General features: G+C 40.8%; 1 protein-coding gene and 1 pseudogene across 11 annotated transcripts in view; one reads left to right on the forward strand and one right to left on the reverse strand.

Moving 5' to 3' along the window:
- The window catches only part of LOC118536961 (uncharacterized), a 101,370-nt gene that overhangs the window by 60,993 nt on the left and 12,547 nt on the right, over positions 1-27,830 (forward strand). For 4 of the 11 annotated variants that reach the window (XM_078064557.1, XM_078064563.1, XM_078064559.1 and 1 more), the window contains 2 exons: positions 12,291-12,451; positions 22,432-22,525. The exons of 1 other annotated variant lie outside the window; for it this stretch is intronic. The gene's annotated coding sequence lies outside the window, so the exon portion shown is untranslated. Of the gene's footprint in view, positions 1-6,925; positions 7,170-12,290; positions 12,452-14,801; positions 16,760-20,183; positions 22,526-27,830 lie in introns of those variants that run through there. 6 more of the 11 variants (XR_013444660.1, XR_013444661.1, XR_013444662.1 and 3 more) reach the window with 4 other exon arrangements.
- LOC118536963 (prohibitin-2 pseudogene) lies at positions 61-23,198 on the reverse strand (annotated as a pseudogene).

Here is a 27,830-nt window from a genome sequence, read left to right on the forward strand (position 1 = left end):
AGCCAGGGGAGAAGCAGATTCACTTTTTCTCTGGGGGAGGGGAGTTCTTCATCACTAAGCTCATTTCTTACCCTTGATAAGGCTGTCAGTTTTCAAAGTGAAAATTTCATCCTGTACATTGAGCACAAGGTTTTCAGCAGTGAGACAGATACAATTCTGTGATGTGGCAGTTGTCTTGGAGATGTTCCGGGCTGCCTGGATCTTGCCCAGTTTGATGTAGCCAGGGTTCTTGCTCAGGGCTTCTCCAAGCCTCCTGGTGGCCTCGGCCTCACCTTCAGCCTACACAGTCTTCTGCTGCTGTTCCTGCTTTGCTTTTTCCACCTGAAACTGGGCTCCCTGGGCCTCCTGCTGAGCTACTTGTTTGGCTTCCATAGCAGCTGCATACTCGCTCGGCTAAAGCTCAGCTCTGTGATGACTATCATCCAGGATAAGGCTGAATTCCTCGGCCCTCGCTGTCAGCTCCCATGAAATCAACAAGGATATCTGGGCCCGCTGGGTAATCAGCTGCAAGGTGTTGAACTTGGCCACACCTCCCTTGAGCACCTCCTTGACAGTTGATGGCAGTCCTCACTCCTCCTAGTCTAGCCCTGGGCACTGGTACATGCTGGGAAGCTCCATGGCATTGGGTTGAGACAGCACTCACAGATGCTTACCATCTGCAGGTCTTTGGTGCCTGTGGGAGAGGAAATTTTTTAGGGTCTGGCCTGAATGTCCTAGATGATGGGGTACTGGAATCAGGGGATCCTAAAGTGAAGGCCCTCATCCGATTAGAGAAATGGGCTCTGTGCCCACCTTCTATGGTGAAACAGACTCATGGATGCCGTAGGCCATGGCGCCGGCCCCCAGCAGCAACTTTAGCACCTTGCCCGTGTCCCTCTATGTCTTTCAAGCTCTGGGCCATGTCTGATCCTGAGGCCAGTGACCCCAAAGGCGAGAATGGGGTGCTGGCCTGCCTCTACCCCACTCCAGTTTAGAGATTGCACCCTTTACATGTGCAGTCCGGGGCCCAAGGTCCTCATAGGAGAAAGGACACCAGAAGGGCCCCAATCTGTATACCTTTTCTTGTCTTGTGTTGTCTTCTTACATTAGCTAGGACGTTGCTGTTGAGGAGGATTGGTGAGAAGGGACATCCTGTCCTTGTTCCTGATGTTAGTAGAAAAGCATCTAGTTAATCACTAGGAAGTGTGATGTTATATGTACATTTTTTTTAAAGATTTTATTTATTTTTATTTGACAGAGGTAGAGAGAGCACAAGCAGGGGGAGCGGCAGGCAGAGGGAGAGGGAGAAGCAGGCTCCCTGCTCAGGAAGGAGCCCGACGTGGGGCTCGATGCCAGGACCCTGGGATCATGACCTGAGCCGTAGGCAGACGCTTAAGGACTGAGCCACCCAGGTGCCCCCCACTTTTTTTTTAAAGATCTCATTTATTTTTATTTGACAGAGAAAAGAGAGAGGGAGAGCACAAGCAGGTGGAGCGGCAGGCAGAGGGAGAGGGAGAAGCAGGCTCCCTGCTCAGGAAGGAGCCCGACGTGGGGCTCCATCCCAGGACCCTGGGACCATGACCTGAGCCGAAGGCAGCCGCTTAACCGACTGAGCCACCCAGGCGCCCCTATATGTACATTTTTATAGATGCTCTTTATTAAGCTGAGGAATTTCCCCAATATTCCTACTTTGCTGAGAGCTTTTATCTTGAATGGCTTTTGCATTTTTGTCAAATGTTTTTTATGCATTGAACGATATGACCGTATGATCATATGCTGATGGGATGGATTACCTTAATTGGTTTTTGCATGTTGAACCAGATTTATATACCTGGAATAAATCCCACTTGGCTGTGGTTTATAATTCTTTTCATACATCATTGGATTTGATTTGGTAAAAATCTGTTGAATATTTTTGCATCTATGTCACAAGATATATCGGTCTGTAATTTTCCATTCTTGTAGTGTCTTTATCTAATTTGATATTAGGGTAATGCTGGCCTCATAGAATGAGTTAGGAAGTGTTCCCTCTGTTCCGTCTATTGAGTTTTTTAAATTAAGATTTATTCATTTGAGAGAGAGAGCGTGTGTGCACGCGAGAGCCGGGGGTGGGGGTGGTAAGGGGCAGAGGGAGAAGGAGAGAGAGAATTTCAAGCCGACTCCCCACTGAGCACAGTGCCCGATGTGGGGCTCGGTGTCAGGACCCATGAAATCATGAACCTGAGCCGGAACCAAGAGTCGGATGCTTAACCCACTGAGCCACCTATAGGCACCCCATCTATTGAGTTTTTAATGTGCAGAATCATTCCTTTCATTTTTCAAGATTGCTGAATATTTTATTTTGAAATCATGCTGTCATATTTCTGATTTTTTTAAATTTGATTCTATTATGTTAATCACCATACATTACATCATTAGTTTTTGATGTAGGGTTCCATGATTCATTGTTTGCATATAACACCCAGTGCTCCATTCAGTACGTGCCCTCTTTAATACCCATCATCAGGCTAACCCAACCCCCCACCCCCCTCCCCTCTAGAACCCTCGGTTTGTTTCTCAGAGTCCATAGTCTCTCATGGTTCGTCTCCCCGTCCGATTTCCCCCCCCTTCATTTTTCCCTTCCTGCTATTTTTTTTAATATATAATGTATTATTTGTTTCAGAGGTACAGGTCTGCGATTCAACAGTCTCACACAATTCATAGCGCTCACCATAGCACATACCCTCCCCAATGTCTATCACCCAGCCACCCCATCCCTCCCACCCCCCACCACTCCAGCAACCTTCAGTTTGTTTCCTGAGATTAAGAATTCCTCATATCAGTGAGATCATATGACACATGTCTTTCTCTGATTGACTTATTTCGCTCAGCATAATACCCTCCAGTTCCATCCACGTTGTTGCAAATGGCAAGAGGTCATTCCTTTTGATGGCTGCATAATATTCCATTGTATATATATACACCACATCTTCTTTATCCATTCATCTGTCGATGGCCATCTTGGCTCTTTCCATAGTTTGGCTATTGTGGACATTGCTGCTCTAAACATCGGGGTGCACATACCCCTTCAGATCCCTACATTTGTATCTTTGGGGTAAATACCCAGTAGTGCAATTGCTGGGTCGTATGGTAGCTCTATTTTCAACTTTTTGAGGAACCTCCATACTGTTTTCCAGAGTGGCTGCACCATGTCATAGTTCTGCTTTAATTTTTTTTATTATTTGTAATATATCCACATATCCACACAGGACAACATAAATGTGGTTATATATACATGTCCCCCCTTTTTTAGTGCAGTCTACTCTTTTCCTTACTTTGGGCTTGAATTTCCACCTCCTTCCTTTCTCAAAAGAAGCCCCTCATTAACCCATTTTAACCATCTAATGTGTATCCTTCTCTATTTTTCTGCACTCTTATAATTCATTACAATAGAAATACACATGCATGCCTGTGTAAACAAATACACAGTTTTTTTGTCGTTGCTACCAAAATAGTATCATATTAATCATACTTTTCTGTATCTTGTATGTTCTATGTAACGATAACCTTGTGTAAATGTCTCCAAGTCAACTTGTGTTGTTCTAATTCATTGTTTTAAATGGTTGTATAATATTTGTGGTGTAGGTATATTATAGTTTATTTACCCTTCTTGTTTTGATGAGCCTTTCATTTTGTTTCCAGTATTACTATAAACATCCTCAGACATATGATGTTATATACTTGTGCTTATATTTCTATGGAATAGATATGCGGGAGTTGGGTTACTGAGTACAAGATGTGTGTGTGTGTGTGCGTGTGTGTGTGTGTGTGTGTGTGTGTGTAGTTTTAATACATGGTTTTACGAGTTTGGGCTCTTAAGTTCCAAAAGTCTTTTTTTTTTTTTTTTTTTTTTTAAAGATTTTATTTATTTATTTGACAGAGAGAGAGACAGCGAGAGCAGGAACACAAGCAGGGGGAGTGGGAGAGGGAGAAGCAGGCTTCCTGCCGAGCAGGGAGCCCGATGTGGGACTCGATCCCAGGACCCTGGGACCATGACCTGAGCCGAAGGCAGACGCTTAACGACTGAGCCACCCAGGCGCCCCTTAAGTTCCAAAAGTCTTAAGACTTGAGATTTTTCCCCCCAATGTATATGAATAACCTTTTCCCTGCATCTTTACCAATAATTAGAATTATAACGCTTAATGTTTAACAATCTCATGTATGCAAACTAAAAATCTCACTATTTCTCTAATTTGCATTTATCTCACTATCATAGAATTTTAGCTCCCTCTGCCCATATTTATTAATTTATTGGCAATTTAGATTGGCTACTCTGGGAATTCTTGATTCTTATCCTTTTCCCATTTTCTTTAAGTTAGGTTGTCTTTCTTCTAGTCAGTTTGTCAGACTACTTTCTATATAGTTTGGATATTAAAGCCTTGTCATCTTTATTAAAATCTATTTCCTGATTTGTTGTCTGTTTGTGTATCAATGATATGTTTTGTCATTCAAAAAATTTTAATTTGTATATAGTCAAATGTCAGTCTTTAATTTTTTTGAACCTTCAGAGTTTCCAGTGTAGGTGATTTCTCTGACTCCTATATCGTACATCTAGCTTCCTAGCTTTTCTTGCAACATTCATATTGTTTTTCCTATATTTAACTCTAATTCATCTGGATTCTGTGATGTACTGTAGTGTACGTGCTGTAAGATAGCAGTTCAATGTTATTAACAGTCAATTATATGTAAATTTAATTACCACCTTCATTTTAAATTAAATTATATATACACATATGTAATTATATTGGCATTATAGCATATTGGTATCCACTAAGGCAGGACCCCTCACTATTCCTTTTCATAATAACCTTTGCCTACTCTTGGTCATTTATTTTTCCAAATAAACTTTAGATTATTTTATACAATTCCAAAATAAGAAATCCTGTGCATTCTAGTTATTATTGAATTAATTATATTCTAGTTTTATGATATTAATGAAATCTTCTCATCCAAGAACATAGTTTGTCTTTCTAATTGCTCAGGTTTTGTTTTCTGTCTTTCCAAGAGATTTTATGGTTTTCTTCATATAACTCTGCTTTTCTTGTCAAATTTATTTCTAAATATTTTGTATTGTTTCACCATAATAAATGGAATGTTTTCCCAGTTCCTGCTTCCTTCCTCCTTAACTTCTGGTGTTTAAGCTCTACTCTGAGAATCTTGTTTTAAATATTGTCAAAGGTTCACAGAAGTGGGTTGATTTCGGAGATGGTGAAAAAGGTTAAATCACTCGATTATATGGTCCAGTTCTTACCTGGAGGAAACTAGGTAAATTTATCCAACTATCTAAACATCCTCTGCTGTATGTCTTTCATTTGTGTCTCCAGTTCCATTTTGTAGTCTTCTGCACCCTGCTGTTTGCCCCAGGAGTCGACTTTGCCCTCTGGCTTCTGAATGAGCCTGTCCAGTGGGAAGCCCTGTCAGGTCAAAGGGTAGGAGAGTGATGTTGTGACATTTATGCCACTGAGCTCCCTCTCTGTAGGCTCATCATTGGCTGGCTACATCCCTCAAATGAAGGTGTCAGCTTCTGGATAGTGTCCCTCTATACTTAGGTCTCTTGAGCTTGGGATATATGTTAAAGTTCTTTCCCCTCACTCCTTCGGGCCTGGAGTTGCAAAATCACCCTGCAGTTACTAGCCTGGGGAGGCTGATTATCCTTTTTGTTTTCCTTATACCCCTGCCCGCACCTCATTAGTGCCTTTATTAAATTCTCCTGAAGTTACCCAATTTGAGTGTTATCTGTTTCCTGCTGTGACCCTGACTGATACATACTTGTAACTCCATGTATTAGTTCCTCCTTCCTCCTAGTGCAGTCTAACTCAGAGTAACTTAGATGCACTAGATGGATAAAAGCTTTTGGGTTAACTTCAATACATAGTTTGAGATGTCTAAGAGGAAACATACTATGCATGATCTGAGATGTTGTCTAAATCTTCTTTCTGAACCAAGACTGTAAGGCTGTAAGCTTACCCAGGAAAATTCTATTGTCTAGACTGTACAGGACACTCTGCCCAGGCTCCATCATTTCCTTCACCTACAGTATTAACTCCCTTCTCTCTAGCAGACTGGAATGCACTCTCAAGGCTGAGTAAGATTCAGTTTTGCTTCTTTATTCTTGCTGCACTGCAGAAACACAAATACTCTTGCTTTATTGTCTTCTCTGTCTCTTTTCAAAATTCTTGCAGGTTTCAAATCTTTTACATAGTTTTCCAAGTATTGTAGCTATAGTAGGAAATTCTATACAAATTCAAATACAAATTGGTGTGCGTGTTGTGCAAAAAAGTAACAGTTCTCAAAATATGATATCTATTCCAAGATTTATTACTAGCCATGTGAGTGTGACATTCTGTTTTTAGTCTCTGATTCCTGATTTATGAAACGGAATCATTCTTCGTGGCTCACTGTGAAATATATGATAGTATATGGGGAATTTTAAAACGGCATATCTAGGGGCGCCTGGGTGGCTCAGTCGTTAAGCGTCTGCCTTCAGCTCAGGTCGTGATCCCAGGTCCTGGGATCGAGCCCCACATCGGGCTCCCTGCTCAGTGGGGAGCCTGCTTCTCCCTCTCCCACTCCCCCTGCTTGTGTTCTCTCTCTCGCTGTGTCTCTCTCTGTCGGATTAATAAATAAAATCTTTAAAAAAAAAACCAAAAAAAACGGTGTATCGTGTGTGTGTGTGTGTGTGTGTGTGTGTGTCTGTGTCTGTGTGCGCGCACACACACACACGCCCGGTGTGGTGGCGGGGGCAGAATCCTGTTTTTCAGTTTGCTCATCCTGTCCTTTAATATGATGGCAAATGGGCATTTGTTTGAATTTGGTAATCCTTTCTCCAGGATTTCAGACTGGCAATTGATTTATTCTCAATATAGAAAACAGTTGATCCTTTTTAATTTTATTTTTATCATTTCAGTTGACAAACCCCAATGGACATAATAGAATCTTCTTTTGAACCAAAAAGTGCCTGGAGCGCCTGGGTGGCTCAGTAGGTTAAGCGTCTGCCTTCAGCTCAGGTCATGATCTCAGGGTCCTGGGATCGAGCCCCGCATTAGGCTCCCTCCTCGGTGGTGAGTCTGCTTCTCCCTCTTCCTCTGTGATCTCTCTAGCCATCACTCTCTCTCAAATAAATAAATAAAAATCGTAAAAGAAAAATAACCAAAAAGTACCTGAAGGGGCTAAACCCAAGTGGATTTTGTTGGCCAGAATTCCATGGGCCCTTCTTCAGGACCCTGCCTTTGAAGAAGTGAGTCACTTCAGAGATATCCCAGGGAAACTCAGCGTGGGAAAGACTGGCACCCATTCCTTCCAGAGATTACAGTTTCGGAATAATGGCCGATGGACTAAGCCCCACAATGAGATGAACTATGAATTGTTTGAATGTGACAGGAGCTCTGATGTGAGGGCAAACTCTGTGTCATCAGAGGAAAATCCTTATTTGTGATAAAGCCCCATTTTATGATTCATACGATCCTAGTTTTGAGCCCAATGCAGAGCGTATAAGACACATGAAAGGTCTGCATACAGAGAAACCTTCTGAATGCAATGAATGTGATAAACTTTCAGCAGTAGTTCACATCTTATTAGACATCAGAGCTCTCATACGGGGAAAAACCTTATAGTGTAATGAATATGAGAAAGCCTTCAGTCAGAGGTCATCTCTTAATAGGAAATTCATAGTGAGGAAAGCCTTATAAGTGTAATGTATGTGGAATAGCATTTATTTGGAGCTCACATCTTCTTCAGCATCAGGAAAGTCATAGTAGAGAAATACCATCTGAGCGTAATGAATATGGAAAAGCTTTTGGCCAGAGTTCATACCTTATGGAACCAAACAGAGTTTATAGTGGTGAAAAACCCTATTTGTGTAGCCCAAGTGGAAAAAGAAAATTAAGGTGGAGATCTTCTCTTAATGACCATTAGAATATCCATAATGGGGAGAAGTCCTATGAGCGCAACCACACGTGATGAAGCCTTTGTGCGGATATCTCACCTTATTCACCATCATCGAATTCACAGTGAAGAGAACTCCTATGAATGCAGTGAGTGTGAAAAGGCCTTCAGTTGGAAATCTCATCTTGTCTGACATCAGAAAACCCACAATGGAAAAAATTCTGTGACTGGGACATGGAATAGGTTCCAATCAGAACCCAGGTTCTGTGGGTTAAGCAATTTTTGGTCTCTAGAAACATGTTGCTGTGGGTGGAATTAGAAAAATACAGTACTTAACTAACACCGATCATAAAGAAGAAAAGACTATAAGAGTAATCATTACTTAGTGTTCAAGTGTAGACAAATGGAGATAAAACCTAAGTCTGATTTACAGGTTTATTAGGTTTCAGATAACCCGAAGCTGAGCCAGGCCCATAATAGACTGTAAAATTCTAATATGCTGATTTATAGATTTGTTAACAATTCCAATGCCATCCTGATTGTCCCTTAATTGGAGGCAGCATGGCCTCCATCACATACCTTTCACTTACCACCACTGAAACCATGGATATATCTGCTGACTCTCTGAGCATCAGTTTCCTTATCTGTCCAACAGGAGTAACAACACCTATCAACCTTGGGAAGGTTAGCGAAGATTCTGTATATGAAAAATTTCTGGTATAATGTGTGGCACATACTACAGGTGCCATAAATTATTACTAATTATCTAGCTTCTCTGATTTGTGCTTGCCATTCCAGTTCCATTAGAACCAGCACAGCCTGTTTTCTTTATCTTTATGGTGGGAGTGCTTACTTTATAGACCTCTTTGTACAGTTGAAAGAGCCCGGGCTTATGCAGTCAGACATCCCTGCTGCTTTCTAGCTCTGTGACCTTGGCAAGATACTTAATCTCTCCGAGCTTTACAGTTCTTAACTGTAAAAATGGTGATGGTAATGACTGCCTTGCAGAATCGGAGGGATGATTAGAATTACTACTTAGGGAGTACTTGGCACACAGTAGGCATGTAATAAATCATACCCATCATCATTCTCTACTACAAGTCTCTCTCCTTTAGAATAAATTCTTTATAGCTGTGAAACTGATTCTAGCTCTCACTTAAACTAGTGACTTTCTTATATCTCATTCTCACTCAAGAAAAGAGAACGTATCCTGCAAGTAGGCTTTATAGCAGCTTGTGAAAAGACTGGGATTCAGGGCTCTGCAATCTGGATTCAACCTTCCTGTACAGAGTATCTCCTATGTGCCAGGCCATTGACATAGATTATCTGCAGCTCTCACAACTCTGCCTCTTGGGCAAATTGAGGAATATTATCTCCATTTGACCAATAAGAATACTGAGGCTCCGAGAGGTCACATAACTTTCTCAAGTGCTTGAAGCCAGCGTTTGAATACAATTTTGACTGTCACCAAGGGCTATGGTAATTATACCATACTACACTGGTAGCCATTTATTTTATTGAATGCCTACTGTGTCCCCAGCACTGTGCTAATAAGACACACATGAATCATATTGGATTTTTAGAAAATGAGATAATTGAGGCTCACAGAGGGCTATTTCCCCATCGTTACACAGTTGGTATTGTAATAATAAGTGCTATCATTTATTGAGGGCTTATTGCATGCCAGGCACTGTAGTAGATTCTTGACGTAAATTATTGTATTTGCTTCCCAGAAGTAAGTTTGTGTAAATTTGTTTGCACTTTAAAAAGGGGACAACTGAGGTTCAGAGAGGGTGAAGTAACTGCCCTAAGATGACACAGTGACTAAGCAACAGAACTGGGATTTGGAGCCACTATTTTCTTTATTTTTTTCTTTCAAGATTTTATTTATAGTCAAGTTAGTTAACACAGAGTGTGGTATTACTTTCGGGGGTAGAATTTAGTGATTCATCACCTGCATATAACACCCAGTGCTCATTGCAACAAGTGCCCATCACCCATTTATTCCATCCCCCCACCCACCTCCCTTCCAGCAACCCTCAGTTTGTTCCCTATAGTTGAGTCTCTTATGCTTTGCCTCCCTCTCTGTTTTTATCTTATTTTCCCTTCCCTTCCCCTGTGTTCATCTGTTTTGTTTCTTAAATTCCACATATGAGTCAAATCATATGGTATTTTTCTTTCTCTGACTGACGTATTTTGCTTAGCATAATACCCTCTAGTTCCATCCACGTTGTTGCAAATGGCAAGATTTCATCCTTTCTGATGGCTGAATAATATTCCAGTGTGTGTGTGTGTGTGTGTGTGTGTGTGTGTGTGTGTGTGTATCACATCTTCTTCATCCATTCTTCAGTTGATGGACATCTCTGGGCTCGTTCCATATTTTGGCTATTGTTTATAGCAGCACTATCCACATTGGGGTGCATGTGCCCCTACAAATCACTATTTTTGTACCTTTGGATAAATACCTAGTAGTGAAATTCCTGGGTTATAGGGTAGTTCTATTTTTATCTTTTTGAGGAACCTCCATACTGTTTTCCAGAGTGACTGAACCAGTTTGCATTCCCACCAACAGTACAAGAGGGTTTCCCTTTCTCCACATCCTCGCCGACATCTGTCGTTTCCTGAGTTGTTACTTTTAGACATTCTGACAGGTGTGAGGTGGTATCTCATTGAGGTTTTGATTTGTATGATGAGTGATATTGAGCATTTTTTCATGTGTCTGTTAGCCTTTTTTTTTTTTTTTTTGTCTTCTTTGGAGAAATGTCTGTTCATATCTTCTGCCCGTTTCTTAAATGGATTTTTTTTTTTCTTTTTGTGTATTGAGTTTGATAAGTTCTTTATAGCTCTTGGATACCAGCCCTTTATCCAGTATGTCATTGGCTAATATCTTCTCCCATTCAGGAGGTCACCTTTTAGTTTTGTTGATTGTTTTCTTCACTGTGCAGAAGCTTTTTATCCTGATGAAACCCCAAGAGTTCAGTTTTGCTTTTGTTTCCCCTGCCTCCAGAGACATGTCTAGCAAGAAGTTACTGTGGCCAAGGTCAAAGAAGTTGCTGCCTGTGTTCTCCTCAAGGGTTTTGATGGCTTCCTGTCTCACATTGAGGTCTTTCATCCATTTTGAGTTTATTATTGTGTATGGTGTAAGAAACTGGTCCAGTTTCTTTCTTCAGCATGTCGCTGTCCAGTTTTCCCAACACCATTTGTTGAAGAGACTGTCTTATTTTTCCATTGGATATTCCTTCCTGCTTTGTGGCAGATTAGTTGACCATAGAGTTGAGGGTCTATTTCTGGGTTCTCTGTGCTGTTCCATTGATCTATGTGTCTGTTTCCTTGCCAGTACCATACTGTCTTGATGATTACAGCTTTGTAATAGAGCTTGAAATCTGGAATTGTGATGCCTCCAGCTTTGGCTTTCTTTTTCAACATTCCTTTGGCTATTCGGGGTCTTTTCTGGCTCCATACAATTTTTAGAATTGATTGTTCTGGCTCTGAAAACTGCTGGTGTTATTCTATTAGGGATTGCATTGAATGTGTGGATTGCTTTGGGTAGTATAGACTTTTACTTTTTTCACAATATCTGTTCTTACGATCCATGAGCATGGAATGTTTTTCCATTTCTTTGTGTCTTTTTCAATTTCTTTCTTAAGTGCTCTATAGTTCTCAGAGTACAGATTTTTTACCTCGTCGGTTAGTTTTATCCCTATGTATCTTATGGTTTTTGGTGCAATTGTAAATGGGATCGATTCCTTGATTTCTCTTTCTGGTGCTTCATTGTTGGTGTATAGAAATGCAACTGACTTCTGTGTATTGATTTTATATCCTGTGACTTTGCTCAATTCCTGTATCAGTTCTAGCATGTGTTGGTGGAGGCTTTTTTCTTTCTTCTTCTTCTTCTTCTTCTTCTTCTTCTTCTTCTTCTTCTTCTTCTTCTTCTTCTTCTTCTTCTTCTTTTTTTTTCTTTTTTTTTGAGGAGACTCTTACTTTAAAATCAATTAGCCAACACATAGTACATCATTAGTTTCGGATGTAGTGTTCAATAATTCATCAGTTGCATATGACACCCAGTGCTCTTCACATCACGTGCCTACGTTAGAGTTTCATGTGGTCTGCGAAGACTTACAGTTTGACTTCTTCCTTGCCAATTTGGATGCCTTTCATTTCTTTTTGTTGTTTGATTGCTGAGGCTAGGACTTTCAGTACTATGTTGAACAGCAGTGGTGAGAGGTGACATCCCTGTCGTGTTCCTGACCTTAGGGGAAATGCTCTCAGTTTGTCCCCATTGAGGATGGTATTAGCTGTGGATCTTTTTGTATATGGTCTTTACAATATTGAGGTATGTTCTTTCTTTCTTTCTTCCTTTCTTTTTTTAAATTTTATTTATTTGTCAGAGAGAGAGAGCCAGCACAAGCAGGGGAAGCGGCAGGCAGAGGGAGAAACCTGCTCTCTGCTGAGGAGGGAGCCCAATGTGGGACTCGATCCCAGGACCCTGGGATCATGACCCGAGCCGAAGGCAGACGCTTGACAGACTGAGCCACCCAGGTGTCCCGAGGTATGTTCTTTCTATCTGTACTTTGTTGAGGGTTTTTATCAAGAAATGATGCTATACTCTGTCAAATGCTTTTCCTGCATCTGTCATGTGGTTCTTATCCTTTCTTTTATTAATGTGGGGTATCATGTTGATTGAATTGCAGATATTGAAACCACCCCTGCAGCCCAGGATTTGTAGCCACTATTTTCTTTCTTTTTTTTTTTTTTAATTATATTATGTTATGTTAGTCATCATACAATACATCATTGGTTATTGATGTGGTGATCCACGATCCATTGTTTTCGTATAACACCCAGTGCTCCATGTAGTACGTGCCCTCCTTAATACCCATCACCGGGCTAACCAATCCCCCTTCCCCCCCCCAAAAAAAACCCTGTTTGTTTCTCAGAGTCCATAGTCTCTCATGGTTCATCTCTCCCACCGATTTCCACCCCCTTCATTTTTCCCTTCCTTCTCCTAATGTCCTCCATGCTACTCCTTATGTTCCACAAGAAGTGAAACCGTATGATAATTGACTTTCTCTGCTTGACTTATTTCACTTAGCGTAATCTCCTCCAGTCCCATCCATGTTGATGTAAGAGTTGGGTATTCATCCTTTCTGATGGCTGAATAATGTTCCATTATATATATGAACCGCATCTTCTTTATCCATGCATCTGTTGAAGGGCGTCTCGGCTCTTTCCACAGTTTGGCTATTGCGGACATTGCTGCTACGAACATTGGGGTGCAGATAGCCCTTCTTTTCACTACATCTGTGTCTTTGGGGTAAATACCCAGGAGTGCAATTGCTGGGTCATAGGGTAGCTCTATTTTTAAATCTTTGAGGCACCTCCACACTGTTTTCCAAAGTGGCCGTACCAACTTGCATTCCCACCAACAGTGTAAGAGGGTTCCTCTTTCTCCACAACCTCTCCAACATTTGTTGTTTCTTGCCCTGTCCATTTTTGCCATTCTAACTGGTGTAAGGTGGTATCTCAGTGTGGTTTTGATTTGAATTTCCCTGATGGCTAATGATGATGAACATTTTTTCATGTGTCTGTTAGGCATTTGTATGTCTTCTTCAGAGAAGTGTCTTTTCATATCTTCTGCCCATTTTTTGACTTGATTATTTGTTTTTTGGGTGTTGAGTTTGAGAAGTTCTTTATAGATCTTGGATACCAGCCCTTTATCTGTAGTGTCATATGCAAATATCTTCTCCCATTCTGTGGGCTGCCTCTTTGTTTTGTTGACTGTTTCCTTTGCTGTGCAGAAGCTTTTTATCTTGATGAAGTCCCAGAAATTCATTTTTGCTTTTGTTTCACTAGCTTTTGGAGATGTATCTTGAAAGAAGTTGCTGTGGCTGATATCAAAGAGGTTACTGCCTATGTTCTCCTCTAGGATTTGGATGGATTCCTGTCTCACATTGAGGTCTTTCATCCATTTTGAGTTTATCTTTGTGAATGGTGTTAGAGAATGGTCGAGTTTCATTCTTCTGCATGTGGCTGTCCAGTTTTCCCAGCACCATTTATTGAAGAGACTGTCTTTTTTTCCATTGCATGCTTTTTCCTGCTTTGTTGAAGATTATTTGACCATAGAGTTGAGGGTCCATATCTGGGCTCTCTATTCTGTTCCATTGGTCTGTATGTCTGTTTTTGTGCCAGTACCATGCTGTCTTGGTGATCACGGCTTTGTAATATAGCTTGAAATCGGGCAACATGATGCCCCCAACTTTGTTTTTCTTTTTCAGTATTTCCCTGGCGATTCGGGGTCTTTTCTGACTCCATACAAATTTTAGGATTGTCTGTTCCAGCACTTTGAAAAATGTCATTGGAATTTTGAGCGGGATGGCGTTGAAGGTATAGATTGCTCTGGGTAGCATAGACATTTTAACAATGTTCATTCTTCCGATCCATGAGCATGGAATGTTTTTCCATCTTTTTGTGTCTTCTTCAATTTCTTTCATGAGTGTTCTGTAGTTCCTAGAGTATAGATCCTTTACGTCTTTGGTTAGGTGTATTCCGAGGTATCTTATGGGTTTTGGTGCTATTGTAAATGGAATCGTTTCTTTAATTTCTCTTTCTACAGTTGCGTTGTTAGTGTATAAGAAAGCAACTGATTTCTGTGCATTGATTTTGTATCCTGCCACATTACTGAATTGCTGTTTGCGTTCTAGTAATTCGGGGGTAGAGTCTTTTGGGTTTTCCACATAAAGTATCTATCATGTCATCTGTGAAAAGAGAGTGTTTGACTTCTTCTTTGCCAATTTGAATACCTTTTATTTCTTTGTAGCCACTATTTTCTGAATTGGTGTCAGTGCTATTATCTTATACCAAAGTATCCCTCAACCTTATTTCCTATGGCTTCCCACCAGATTGCCCCTCTTGTGAATACAAGAGTTGTGGCGAACTAGAAGATAGCAGAGGCAAAGGTTGAAGGAAAGACTGAGCACATCACCTGGAATGATGGCCTCCATCATGTACCTTTCACTTTCCACCTCTAAAACTGTGGATACGTCTGCTGACCCCTCTGAACATCAGTTTCCTGATCTGTCAAACAGGAATAACAACACCTTGTCAACATCGGGAAGGTTAGACAAGGTCCTGTACATGAAAAATTTCTTATATAATGCATGGCAACCTAGTAGATGTTCAAGTACAACAAAGTATGATATCCCAAATTCTCTCATTCCACAACCTCAAAATTCACATTATGGGAACATCTAAAAATGGAAGAAATTAATATTAAATCATTTTTTATCATCACAGAACTGGACAAAAGCACTCCTTTGCTCCATAATAGTCCATGACTCCCCTTGCTGTCAGGATGGCCCAGACTTCTTAGCATGAATATAGAGTCCTCTAGGATATACTCCCTTCCTACGATTTCAGCCTTATCTGTCTTCAACCCCTACCCTTCCCAATCTTTGCGCCCTATGATCCATGAATCCTACGGAATATCCCAGTTGTCTGAAAGCGTCATACTTTCTCTCATTTCTGGGCACTTTAAAAAATGTTCTTCCCTATACTTGAAATGATTTTCACTGTACTAGTTTCTGTTTATCTTTCCATACAGTTCAGAAGCCATCTGCTCAAGAAGACTTCTGTAAGCCTCCTGATGAGCTGGCTGGGTTAAATGCTCCATCTCTGTGCTTTCCTAGTACTCAAAGTGTTGTATTGCCATCCTAATGCTCTCAGTGTTCCCTTGGAATAATCTATTTACTCAACTATCTCTTCCATCTCTCTGAGCTCCTTGAGGGGACCAGATTTTGAAATCCACAGTGCCTGGAACACAGTAGTGCTGAATAAATGCTTATTCAGCATTTACTGCCAATGCAAGTAAGACTGTTTAATGAAGTGCAAGTTTTACACAAAAGCTTTAATTGTCATAAGGACACTTAACATGAGATCTAGCCTCTTAACAAATTTTAACTGTACGTTATTGGTGACTTTAGGTGCAATGTTGTGTGGAAGATCTCTACAGTTTATTCATTTTACTTAACTGAAACTTTATGCCCGTGGATTAATAACTGCCCAATAATTAATAACTGCCTATTTTCCCCTCCCCCTGAGTCCCTCCTGTTAATTACCATTCCAATTTGATTTTATGAATTTAACTATCTTAGATACCTCTTAGAAGTGGAATCATGTAGTGCTTGTCTTTTTTTCGTCTGGCTTATTTCACTTAGCATACTATCCTCAGGGTTCATGCATATTGTCACATATTGCAGAAGTTCCTTCAGTTTTAAGGCTGAAAAGTATCCCACTGTACGTATACACCACATGGCCTACCTTCATGGCCTACCTTTATTCTTTTGCATGTGGACTTCCAGGTTTTCCAACACCATTTGTTGAGGAGACTGTCCTTTTCCCATTGAATGGCCTTGGCACCCTTGCTCAAAATCAACTGACCCCACGCACAAAGGTTTATTTCTGACTATTCTATTCCATTGGTCTGTGTGTCTGTCTTTATGCCAGAGCCACACTGTTTTGATTACTGTACCTTTGCAGTAAGTTTTGAAATTAGGAAGTGTGAATCCTCCACCTTTGTTCATTCTTTCCCAAACTGTTTGGGGTCCCTTGAGAGTCCATATGAATTGTAAGATGGATTTTTCTGTATCTGCAAAAAATGTCATTGGTGTTCTGACAGGTACTGCATTAAATCTGTAGAACACTTTGGGTACTACTGACGTCTTAACAGTATCAAGTCTTCCAATAAATGAACATTGTATGTCTTTCCAGTAATTGATGTCCTTTTAAAATTTCCTTCAGCATTTTCTTGTAGTTTTCTTTTTTTTAAGATTTTTATTTATTTGAGAGAGAGTGAGCAAGCGAGCGAGCGAGAGCACAGGCTGGTTGGGGGGGTGGGTGGCGGGGAGAGAGGCAGAGGGAGAAGCAAACTGCCCGCTGAGCAGGGAGCCTGACGGGTGGCTTGACACCAGGACCCCAGGACCCCAGGTCCACGACCTGAGCCGAAGGCAGACGCTTATCCGACTGAGCCACCCAGGCGCCCCCCAGTTTTTTGTAGTTTTCAGTGTATAAAACTTTCACCTCGTTGGTTCAGTTTATTTGTAAGTATTTTATTCTTTCGATGCTATTGTTGTTGTCAAGTTTAGAGTTTTTGTAAATTCCAGTACTAATCCTTTTTAAGGTGTGTGGTTTGAAAATATTTTCTCCAAGGATGTAGGTTGTCATTTCATCTTTTAACATGTTCTTTCATTTCCAAAGTTGCTTAGGTTAACACTGTTTACCTCACAACCTTCAGTGAGTTTTTTTTTTTTTTTCCATGCATTTGAAATACGGTCAGAAGTTTTTGTCACATTCTGCATTCCGTTCTGATATTCCTGAATTCTTTAATGATGTTCTAAAATTTTGGATACATTAAATTTCATCCTGTGTGCTCCAAGTCTCTATGGATTGTGACAACTGCATAGTGTCATGTAAACGCCAATCAAACATCACACAGTCTTAGTCTGCTCAGGTTACTATAACAAAATAGCATACACTCGGTGGCTCAAACAACAGATATTTATTTCTCACAGTTCTGGGGGCTTAGAAGGCAAAGGTCAGGATACCAGAACACCAGAGTGTTCTGCATGAGTACACTCTTTCTGGCTTGAAGATGGCCTCCTTCTAGTCGTGTCCTCACTTGACAGAGTGAGAGAGAGCTTTGGGCATTTCCTTTTCTTACAAAGATAGTACTACTCTCATCATCATGGCCATACTCGCATCCAAACCTAGTTAATGGCCACGTCCAAAGACCATCACATTGGAGGTTAGAATTCACATATGACTTCTGAAGGCTGGGGTCACACAGGTTCAGTCCATAACACACCTCTATAGTAGTTTCAAAGCTCCTTTACCTATTCAAGTTCCCCTCCCGCAACTCTTGCCAAGCACTGACCACTTCACTATCTCTAGTTTTGCCTGTTCCACAATTCCTTGTAATTGGATCACACAGACAATACACACACACACACACACACACACACACACACACACGTAGCCACTTGAGACTGGCTTCTTTCAGTTATCAATAGGAATTTAGGATTCATCCATATCTGTCAGTGCCTTGAAAGATCATTCGTTTCTTTTGCCAAATAGTATTCCTTCGTGTGGATGCACCAAGATCATATTTTTTTGATGTAGTGTTCAATGATTCATTATTTGTGTATAACACCCAGTGCTCATTACAACACGTACCCTCATTAATACCCTTCACCGGCCTACCCCGGCACCAAGATCATTTATTCATTCATCTGTTGATGCACATCTTGGTTGCTCCCTGTTTTGCAATCATGAATAAAGGTGCTATAGACATTGGTGTGTAGGATTGTGGGCAGACTGATGATGTTGGGCTCTGCTGCCGCCCTGTGATCCTGGAAAACAATGAAGGTTAAGAGATCTCCCCAGTCTGTGTTCTAGGAAAGTGCTTACTGCAAGGAGGCTTCCTTCGCCATATGACTCAGGTGAGATTCACAGGTGTCCCCTTGTTTGCTGTGACAAAACCAGACACGGTCCCTCCAAACTCCCATTCCTCAGCTCATAAATGATCAGCTGAACTACTTGTGTTTACTGAACACCTGGAGCAAAATACTTGTTAATCAGGCTCTGCTTAAGGTTCTGTCCTTTCCCTGGGTTTCTGAACTTTGACCCCCCGGCAGTCGGAGCCAGGGCACAGCCCTTCTGAGAGTAGGCTGGCTTCAGGGTGAAGCATTCCTTCATTCGCTGCCTGTTCACACCACCCTTTCATTCCATTTCTCCACCCTGGGTTCTCTGTGTCCTCTCTAGAAAGGAAAGAGCCTTTTGGCCTAACTCTTGGGACGCTTGCTGATGTTATGGTCAGTGTTCTCTCTGTTATAAGAGTGCCTCTCCCCACCCCTTTTCCTTACCACGATCCCTTGAAGAGTGTTCTCCTTACTAATTCTGGATTAGTTCTGGAAGCTGATTTTTATTTGACAGGAGATAAGTTTTTAAATCAGTTGGGCAAATACTTAATAGTATGATTATTGGCTCCTATTACTGTAAGACTCTGTTTGACTTTGGTAAGAACCTATCAAACTGTCTTCTTAAGTTGCTGTGCGATTTAGAGCTCCAAACGTAAATGAACGAATGCTCCTCTTGTTCTGCATGCTCACCAGCAGTTGGTTTTGTCAGTTTTCCGGGTATTAGCCATCTGAGTAATGTGTAGTGTTATCTCATTATTACTTTAATTTGCATTTCCCGCGTCCCAAATGATCTTGATCATCTTTTCATATGCTCACTTGCCATTTGGATATTTTACTTGGTGAGGTGTCTGTTCAGATCTTTTGCCCATTTGTAATTGAGTTATTTGTTTATTAGTTGAGTTATATCAGTTCTTTTTTTAAATATTTTATTTTATTTTATTCTGTTATGTTAGTCACCATACAATCCATCATTAGTTTTTGATGTAGTGATCCACGATTCATTGTTTGCGTATAACACCCAGTGCTCCATGCAGTACGTGCCCTCCTTAATACCCATCACCGGGCTAGCCCACCCCCCACCCCCCTCCCCTCTAGCACCCTCAGTTTGTTTCTCAGAGTCCATAGTCCCTCATTGTTCGTCTCCCCCTCCGAATTCCCCCCCTTCGTTTTCCCCTTCCTTCCCCTAATGTCCTCCATGCTATTCCTTATGTTCCCCAAATAAGTGAAACCATATGATAATCGTCTTTCTCTGCTTGACTTATTTCACTTAGCATAATCTCCTCCAGTCCCATCCATGTTGAGGTAAAAGTTGGGTATTCATCCTTTCTGATGGCTGAGTAATATTCCATCGTATATATGGACCACATCTTCTTTATCCATTCGTCTGTTGAAGGGCATCTCGGCTCTTTCCACAGTTTGGCTATTGCGGACATTGCTGCTACGAACATTGGGGTGCAGATGGCCCTTCTTTTCACTACATCTGTGTCTTTGGGGTAAATACCCAGGAGTGCAATTGCTGGGTCATAGGGTAGCTCTATTTTTAAGTTTTTGAGGCACCTCCACACTGTTTTCCAAAGTGGCCGTACCAACTTGCATTCCCACCAACAGTGTAATAGGGCTCCCCTTTCTCCACAGCCTCTCTAACGTTTGTTGTTTCTTGCCTTGTCCATTTTTGCCATTCTGACTTGTGGAAGGTGGTATCTCAGTGTGGTTTCGATTTGAATTTTCCTGATGGCTAATGGTGATGAACACTTTTTCATGTGTCTGATAGCCATTTGTATGTCTTCTTTGGAGAAGTGTCTGTTCATGTCTTCTCCCCATTTTTTGCTTGATTATTTGTTTTTTGGGTGTTGAGTTTGAGAAGTTCTTTATAGATCTGGATACCAGCCCTTTATCTGTAGTGTCATTTGCAAATATCCTCTCCCATTCTGTGGGTTGCCTCTTTGTTTGTTGACTGTTTCCTTTGCTGTGCAGAAGCTTTTTACCTTGATGAAGTCCCAAGAGTTCATTTTTTGCTTTTGTTTCGCTAGCCTTTGGAGATGTTGGATACAATTCTCTTTATCAGACATGAGTTTTAGTAAATATTTTTCTTCCAGTCTCTGGTTTGCCTTTCATTTCTTAACAGCCTCTCTTGCAGAGTGCAAGTTTTTTATTTTTAATAAAGTCCAACTCAGCTTTCTTTTTTTTCTTTTTCATGGATGCTACTTCTGGTGTTCTGTATAAAAGCTCAGCAGCAAACACAAAGTCATGTTGATTTTCTCCTACGTTTCCTCCCAGATGCTTTATATTTTGAATTTTAAATATAGACCCTTGGTCCATTTTGAGTTAATTTGTGTAGAAGTGTCAGGTCTGGGGCTCGGTTAAACTTTTTTGTCCTTGGATTCCAATTTTTTCCAGCACCATTTATTGAAAAGACTATTCTTTCTCCATCAAATTGTGCTTGTATCTTTGTCTCGTTCAACTGAGTCATATTTGTGCAGGTCTGTTACAGGTTTGCTGTTCTGTGCACTGAGCTCTGTGTCTGTTCTTTGCCAGTACCACACTGTCTTAATTACTACAGCTTTATAATAAGTCTTGAAATCAGATAATATGAGCCCTGGACCTTTGTTCTTCTTTTTCAGAATTGTGAATTCTTCTTTTTCAGAGTTTTTCAGAATTATCTATTCTAGAGCCTTTGGTATTCAATATAAGTTTTAGATCAGTATGTCGGTATCGTCACAGAGCTTGCTGCAATTTTGATGGGTATTCTGTTGTTTCTATAGATAAGTCTGGGAAGAATTGAAATTTTAACAAGTGCGAGTTTTCCAGTCCACGTATATGAAATCTCTCTCTTTTTAGCTAGATTTTCTTTGATTTCTACATCATTGTTTGTGGTTTTCCACAAACAGATCCTGTATATATTTGTTATATTTATACCTAAGTACTTCATATATAGGGTTGCTATTGTAAAAGGTAGTTTGGGGGTGGGGGATGTTAGTTGGAGACTAACCCTTTATCCAATTAAAAACTGTGCAGTAGACATGAACACACATTTCTTCAAAGAAGACATACAGATGACCAACTGACACATGAAAAGATGCACAACATCACTCATCATCAGGGAAGTGCAAATCAAAACCAAAATGAGCTATCACCTCATGCCTGTCAGAATGGCTAAAGCCCAAAACATAAACAACAACTGTCGGCGAGGATTTTGAGGAAGAGGAACCCTCGTGCACTGTTGGTGGGAATGCAAACTGGTGCAGCCACTGTGGAAGGACAGTATGGAGGGTCCTCAAAAAATTAAAAATAGAACTATCATATGATCCAGTAATAGCACTACTGGATATTTACCCAAAGAATACAAAAACACTAGGTCGAAGGGATATATGTACCCCTATGTTTATTGCAGCAGTATTTACCATAGCCAAATTATGGAAGCAGCCCAAATGTTCACCGATAGATGAATGGATAAAGATGTGTGTGTGTGTGTGTGTGTGTCTGTGTGTGTGTCTGTGTGTGTGTCTGTGTGTTTTATACAGAACACCAGAAGTAGAATCCCTGTATACTAACACACACACACACACACACACACACACACACACAAATATGCATACACACACAATGCAATATTATTCAGCCCAAATGTTCTTCAGTAGATGAATGGATAAAGATGTGGTACACGCACACACACACACAGACACACACACACAGGAATATTATTCAGCCATATAAAAGCATGAAATCTTGCCATTTGCAACGACATGGATGGATCTAGAGAGTATAAGGCTAAGCAAAATAAGACAGTCAGAGACAAGTACCATATGATTTCACTCATATGTGGCATCTAAGAAACAAAAGTGACTGGAAAACAAAAGAGACAAACCAAGAAACAGACTCTTAACTATAGAGAATAAGCAGATGGTTACCAGAAGAAGGGAGGTCAGGTGAAATAGGCGAAGGGGATTAAGAGTACACTTATTTTGATGAGCACTAAGTAATATATGGAATTGTTGAATCACTATCTTGTACACCTGAAACTAATATAAAACTGTTTTTTTAACTACACTGGAACTAGAAACAAACAAACAAACAAACAGTAACTGTGAGAGAAGACTCAGAAATGGACATGGTTGAAGACCTGAAGAGAGTTAATCACTTTTTTTAAAAAGGTAATTTAAAAAAAATATATCAAATTCTGATTGTTCAGTATTCATGTATAGATAGGTAAGCAATTGCCATGTGTGTATTGTACCTTCTATTGTGGGGGCCGTACTAAACTCCCTTATTAATGCAGCAGTGTTTTGTAGATTCTTTGGTGTTCTCTACATAAATAATCGTGTCCTCTGCAAATAAAAATTGTTGTATTTCAACATTTCCAATCTGCACACCTTTTTTTTTTTTTTTTTTTAAGATTTTATTTATTTATTTGACAGAGAGAGACACAGCGAGAGAGGGAACACAAGCAGGGGGAGTGGGAGAGGGAGAAGCAGGCTTCCCACTGAGCAGGGAGCCTGATGTGGGGCTCGATCCCAGGACCCTGAGATCATGACCTGAGCCGAAGGCAGACGCTTAACGGCTGAGCCACCCAGGCGCCCGTGCACACCTTTTAATTCCTCTTTCCTTTCTTACGTAACAAGCTGGGATTCCATTACATGTTGAATAGGAGTGATGACAGCAGACATGTCTGGGGGTGGGGAGCGTCTGACTGTTTTCCTTCAGCATGACGTTACCTGTAGGTTTTTCATAGATCTTTTTCATCAGGTTGGGAATGTTCCCCTCTATTCCTGGTTTGCTGAGAGTTTTAAACATGAAGCCTGTTGAATTATCAAGTGCTGTCTGCATCGCTAGATATGACCATATGATTTTTGTTCTTTAGCCTGTTGATGAGGTGAACTATATCCATTGATTTTCAAATGTTGAACTGGTCTTGTGTGCCTGAGAGATATCCCGTTTGGTCGTGGTATACAGTTCTTTCTATGCATTGTTGGATTCAATTTGCTGATACGTTGTTGAGGAATTTTATGACAGTGTTCATGAGAGATCATGGTGTGTAGTTTTCCTTTCTTGCAATGTCTTTGTCTGTCTTGCTATTAGGGGAAATGCAGACCTCAGAGAATGAGTTAGGAAGTGTTGTCCTGCTTCTATTTTCTGGAAGAGATGGTGGCAAATGGGAATCATTTTTTTTTTTTTTTCTTTAAATGTTTGTTTGGAATTCACTAAGGAAAGAGTCTGGGCCCAGGGCATAAATATATAACTGTTCACCTTATCTATTTTTCTGCGTGAGATTTGGTGGCTAACGTCTTTCAAGGAATCTGGCCATTTCCTCTAATGGATCAAATTTGCAGGCATAGGATTGCCGATGGCATTACTGTATTATCCTTTTAGTGCCCACGAGATCAGTAGTGATGTCCATTCTTTCCACTCAGATATTGGTAAGTTGTGTCTTCTCTTTTTTTTCTTGGCCAGAAAGAGGTTTGCCTCTTTTATTGGCCTTTGCAAAGAACCAGCTTTTAGTGTCATTGATCTTTGCTACATTTTTCCTGCTTTCGATTTCATTGTTTTCTGCTCTGATTTTTATGATGGATTTCCTTCTGTTTACTTTAGGCTTAAATAGGTCTCTTTTCCTACTTTCTTAAGGTTATTGATTTTAGATTGTTCTTCTTCTCCAGTATGTGAATGTATGCTCTAAATTTCATCTCCCTCTGAAGTATTGCTGTTTCACAATAATTTTAATAAGTTTTATTTTCATTTTAATTGAGTTCAAAATGTCTTTAAGTGTTTCTGGAGCCTCCTTCTTTCGTCCATGTGTCGATTAGAAATGTTTTGTTCCATTTCCAAACATAGGCAGCTTATCCATCTACTTTTTTTTTTTTTAAAGATTTTATTTGTTTATCTGACAGAGAGCTAGAGAGAGAGCACAAGTAGGCAGAGCGGCAGGCAGAGGGAGAGGGAGAAGCAGGCTCCCCGCTGAGCAGGGAGCCTGACGCAGGGCTGGATCCAGGACCCCGGGACCATGACCTGAGCCGAAGGCAGATGCTTAACTGACTGAGCCACCCAGGCGCCCCTCCATCTACTTTTCTGTTGTTGATTTCTAGCTTGATTCCACTGTGGTGTGAGAACCTACTTTGTGTGAGTCCTATTCCTTTATATTTGTAGGGGTGTGTTTTCTGTCCCCACATATTGTCTATCTTTGTCAGTGTTCCCCGTGAGCTTGAGAGGCTATGGATTCTGCTGTTGTTGAGTGGTGGAGTGTTCTATACAGGTCAAGTAGATTGAGTTGATGGATAATGCTGTTCAGGTTATCTGTATCTTTTCGGTATCTGCTTGTCCGCCTGCTTGATTTACCAATTAGTGACAGAGGGGTGTTGAAATCTCTCACTACCATCAGGGATGTATGTATTTCTCCTTGACCTTTTATCAGGTTTTGCCTCATGTATTTTGACACCGTTTAACATTGTTATCAGGGGCTTACACAGTTAGGATTGTTATGTCCTCTTGGAGAATTGACTCCTTAATCACTATGTGATGCCCCTCTTTATACTTGGCAATTTTCCTTGTTCCGAAGTCTGCTTTATCTGAAATTAATGGAGCTCCTGCACCTTGCTTTGGCTTGGTGTTAGCATGGTAAACCTTTTCCTGTCCCTTTACTTTTAAGCTATCTGCACCTTTGTGTTGAGTGTGAGGTTCCTGTAGGCAACTTATACTTGGTATACTTGGATCTTTCTTGTGTCCACTCAGAAAATCTCTCTTTAGCGGGTGTACTTAGGCCATTCTCATTTAAAGTGATTATTGATATAATTGGATCGATATTTGCACCTGTTTTCCCCTCTTTTAGCTTATTGCTTATACTGCTTCTCAAACTGTTTCCAGTGGTTGCCCTAGAGTTTACAATATACACTTTTACTAAGCCAAGTCCACCTTCCAGTAACACTATATGGCTTCACATGTAGTGCTGCAGGTGCCTTATCACAGAGTGTTCCTAATTCCTCCCTCCCATTGCTTGGGATACTTCTGTCTTCCCTTTCATCTGTCTGTGTGCTATGATGACGCAGTACATTGTGCTACCCTTTTCAGAGAAGAGTCATCTTTCAGATGACACAAGAATAAGAAACATAAAAGACGTTATTTTACCTCCATTTTACTTCACGAGTCTCTTCCTTTCATTAGGTAGACCCGCGTTTCCGACCCATATCATTTTCCTTCTGCCTGAAGGACGTCTCTTAACATTTCTTGCGAGGCAGATTTCCTGGAGATGAATTTGCTCAACTTTTCTTTGAGAAAATCTTTTTTTGTTCATATTTTACTGGAAATAGATTTCTAGGTAGATGGTTTTCCTTTTCAAACAACACCTTAAATATTTCATTTCACTCTACTCCTTCTTTGCATGGGTCGTGATGAGAAGTCAGCTGTAATTCTTATTCACATTCCTCGATAGGTAAGATGACTTTCTCTTTGTTTTTAATTTTATACAGTTTGAATATAACAAGTCTAGGGGTGTGTGTGTGTGTGTGTGTGTGTGTGTATGTGTGTGTGTGTGTGTTTGTGTGTGTGTACTTAGTGTATATGCTGCTTGGTATTCACTGAGATTCCTGAATCTATGGTTTGGTGTCTGTCACTTATTTTGGGCGTTCTTGGCCCTTATGGCTTCCAATTTTCCTTCTTCTCTGTTATCTCTACTTCTTTCCTTTTTTGGAGTTTGGATTAATATGTGAAACGTTTTCCAATTTCACATGACAGGATGTTCAGTTATGGGTTTTTTTTTTTTCTTTTTCTGTTATTATTTCTTAGCATTTCTGTTTGGAAAGTTTTATTGACCTATGACTTATCTTCAAGCTCACCAATTCTTTCCTCCATTGTGCTGAGTCTACTGACAAACCCTCCTTTCTGTTACTGTGTTTTAATTTTCTAGTATTTCCTTTTAATTCTCACTCAGAATTTCCATCTCTCTGCTTACATTACCCGTCAGCTTTTGCATGTTGCCTATTTTTCCATTAGAGCCCTTAACAAATTAATCATAGTTATTTTAAATCCCCTATTTGACAATTCCAAAATACGCGTCATATCAGAGGCTGGCTCTGATGCTTGCTTTGTCTCTTCATTCTCTTAATTTTCGTCCTGCTTTGTAATTTTTTTGTTGAAAGCCAGACATGTTTGTCTGGGTAATAGGACCTGAGGTAACTAGGCATTTAGTGTGAATATTTATATTAATCTGGCTTGTTATGTTTGCTGTAGCTGTAAGTGCCAGAAGCTTCCAGTTCTTCGAGTGTCCTTATTTTGGTGCCCTCTCTTGAATTTGAGCTTCCCAAATCACTCCTGTTCACAGGGAATCTGCGGTTTTGCAGTGCTTTCAGCTATAATCCATAGTTATTTCTCTGGAGCCCCATTGATGTGGTAAGGTGTGGGGAGAGGGAGGTAATTCTGTAGCTTCATGGTTAAATCTCTTGTCTTTTAGTGGGGGCCGTGTCTCTGGGCTGCAGCCTTCACAGGTGTATCTCCAGTGGCGTTGCCTTCTCCCATGCCCTCTATCCTTTCCCTGGCTGCAGTGTTCTCAAATTAGTTCCTGGAAGGCTTGACCCCTATTGCCTACCCCGTTTCCCTCAGGTGGGACAGGAAGTCTAGAGGGGGCCTGTGTGGGAGGAATACCCTTCCTCCACCTAGGGTAAAGCTCTAGCCAATTGTTTTCCCTGGAGAGTAGGCCTCTGTCATGGGGAAGGCTCTAGGGGTTATTTTGACAATGATTACTCTTCCTCTCTCCCAGCCAGAAGAACTAAGGCACCTTTCTCAGAACTTCACCATGAAAATCCATTTCCTGGAGTGAAAGACCATGAACATGTGGCTGCCCCCTAAGACTTCAGGGGATGGAAGGGGGGGCAGGGTGGAGATGTGGTAGGGGAAGCAGATTCTCACTCTCCTGTTAGTCCAGACTCAGCTTCAAGCAATTCAACTTATTTACCATTTGAGTGCTCTTACCAGTTTATGACTACAGAGGATTCTGATCCAGGAAAGCAGATCTCAGTTTCGACGGTCTGAATTCAACACTCTCTCGAGATTTTATGTGGTGGTTTGCCCTGCCACCTCAGTACTCTGATGAGTCAAAAAAAAAAAAAAAAATAGGTTGCTTCAGCTTCTGCAGTGTTTTCTTGTTTTAAGGAGGGATTGCTGATTTCTACCCTGTTTTATATGTTGGAGCTGAAACCAGAAGTCTCATTTGTGCCCAATTTTGAAACCCAGCATAGTCATTATAAACCTATGATTTGCAAATATCATGGTTAAGTACCAAGAGAAGCAGATGCAAGTTGAAAGTATTTGTCTGAGCGAGCCAGTAGGAAGAGTGTGGTGTTTGTGGTGGGAAGAGTGATGGGGCATAGTGTGTGTGTGGGGGGGGGGCGGTGTGTGGAGGGGTTGGATTTAGAATCAAGTGATTCCTACTTTCATTCAATGCTAGTATTATTTAACCTTTAAAATCTCTCCCCC

Source organism: Halichoerus grypus, chromosome X (assembly GCF_964656455.1).
Source record: "Halichoerus grypus chromosome X, mHalGry1.hap1.1, whole genome shotgun sequence".
Classification (NCBI taxonomy): Eukaryota; Metazoa; Chordata; class Mammalia; order Carnivora; family Phocidae; genus Halichoerus; species Halichoerus grypus.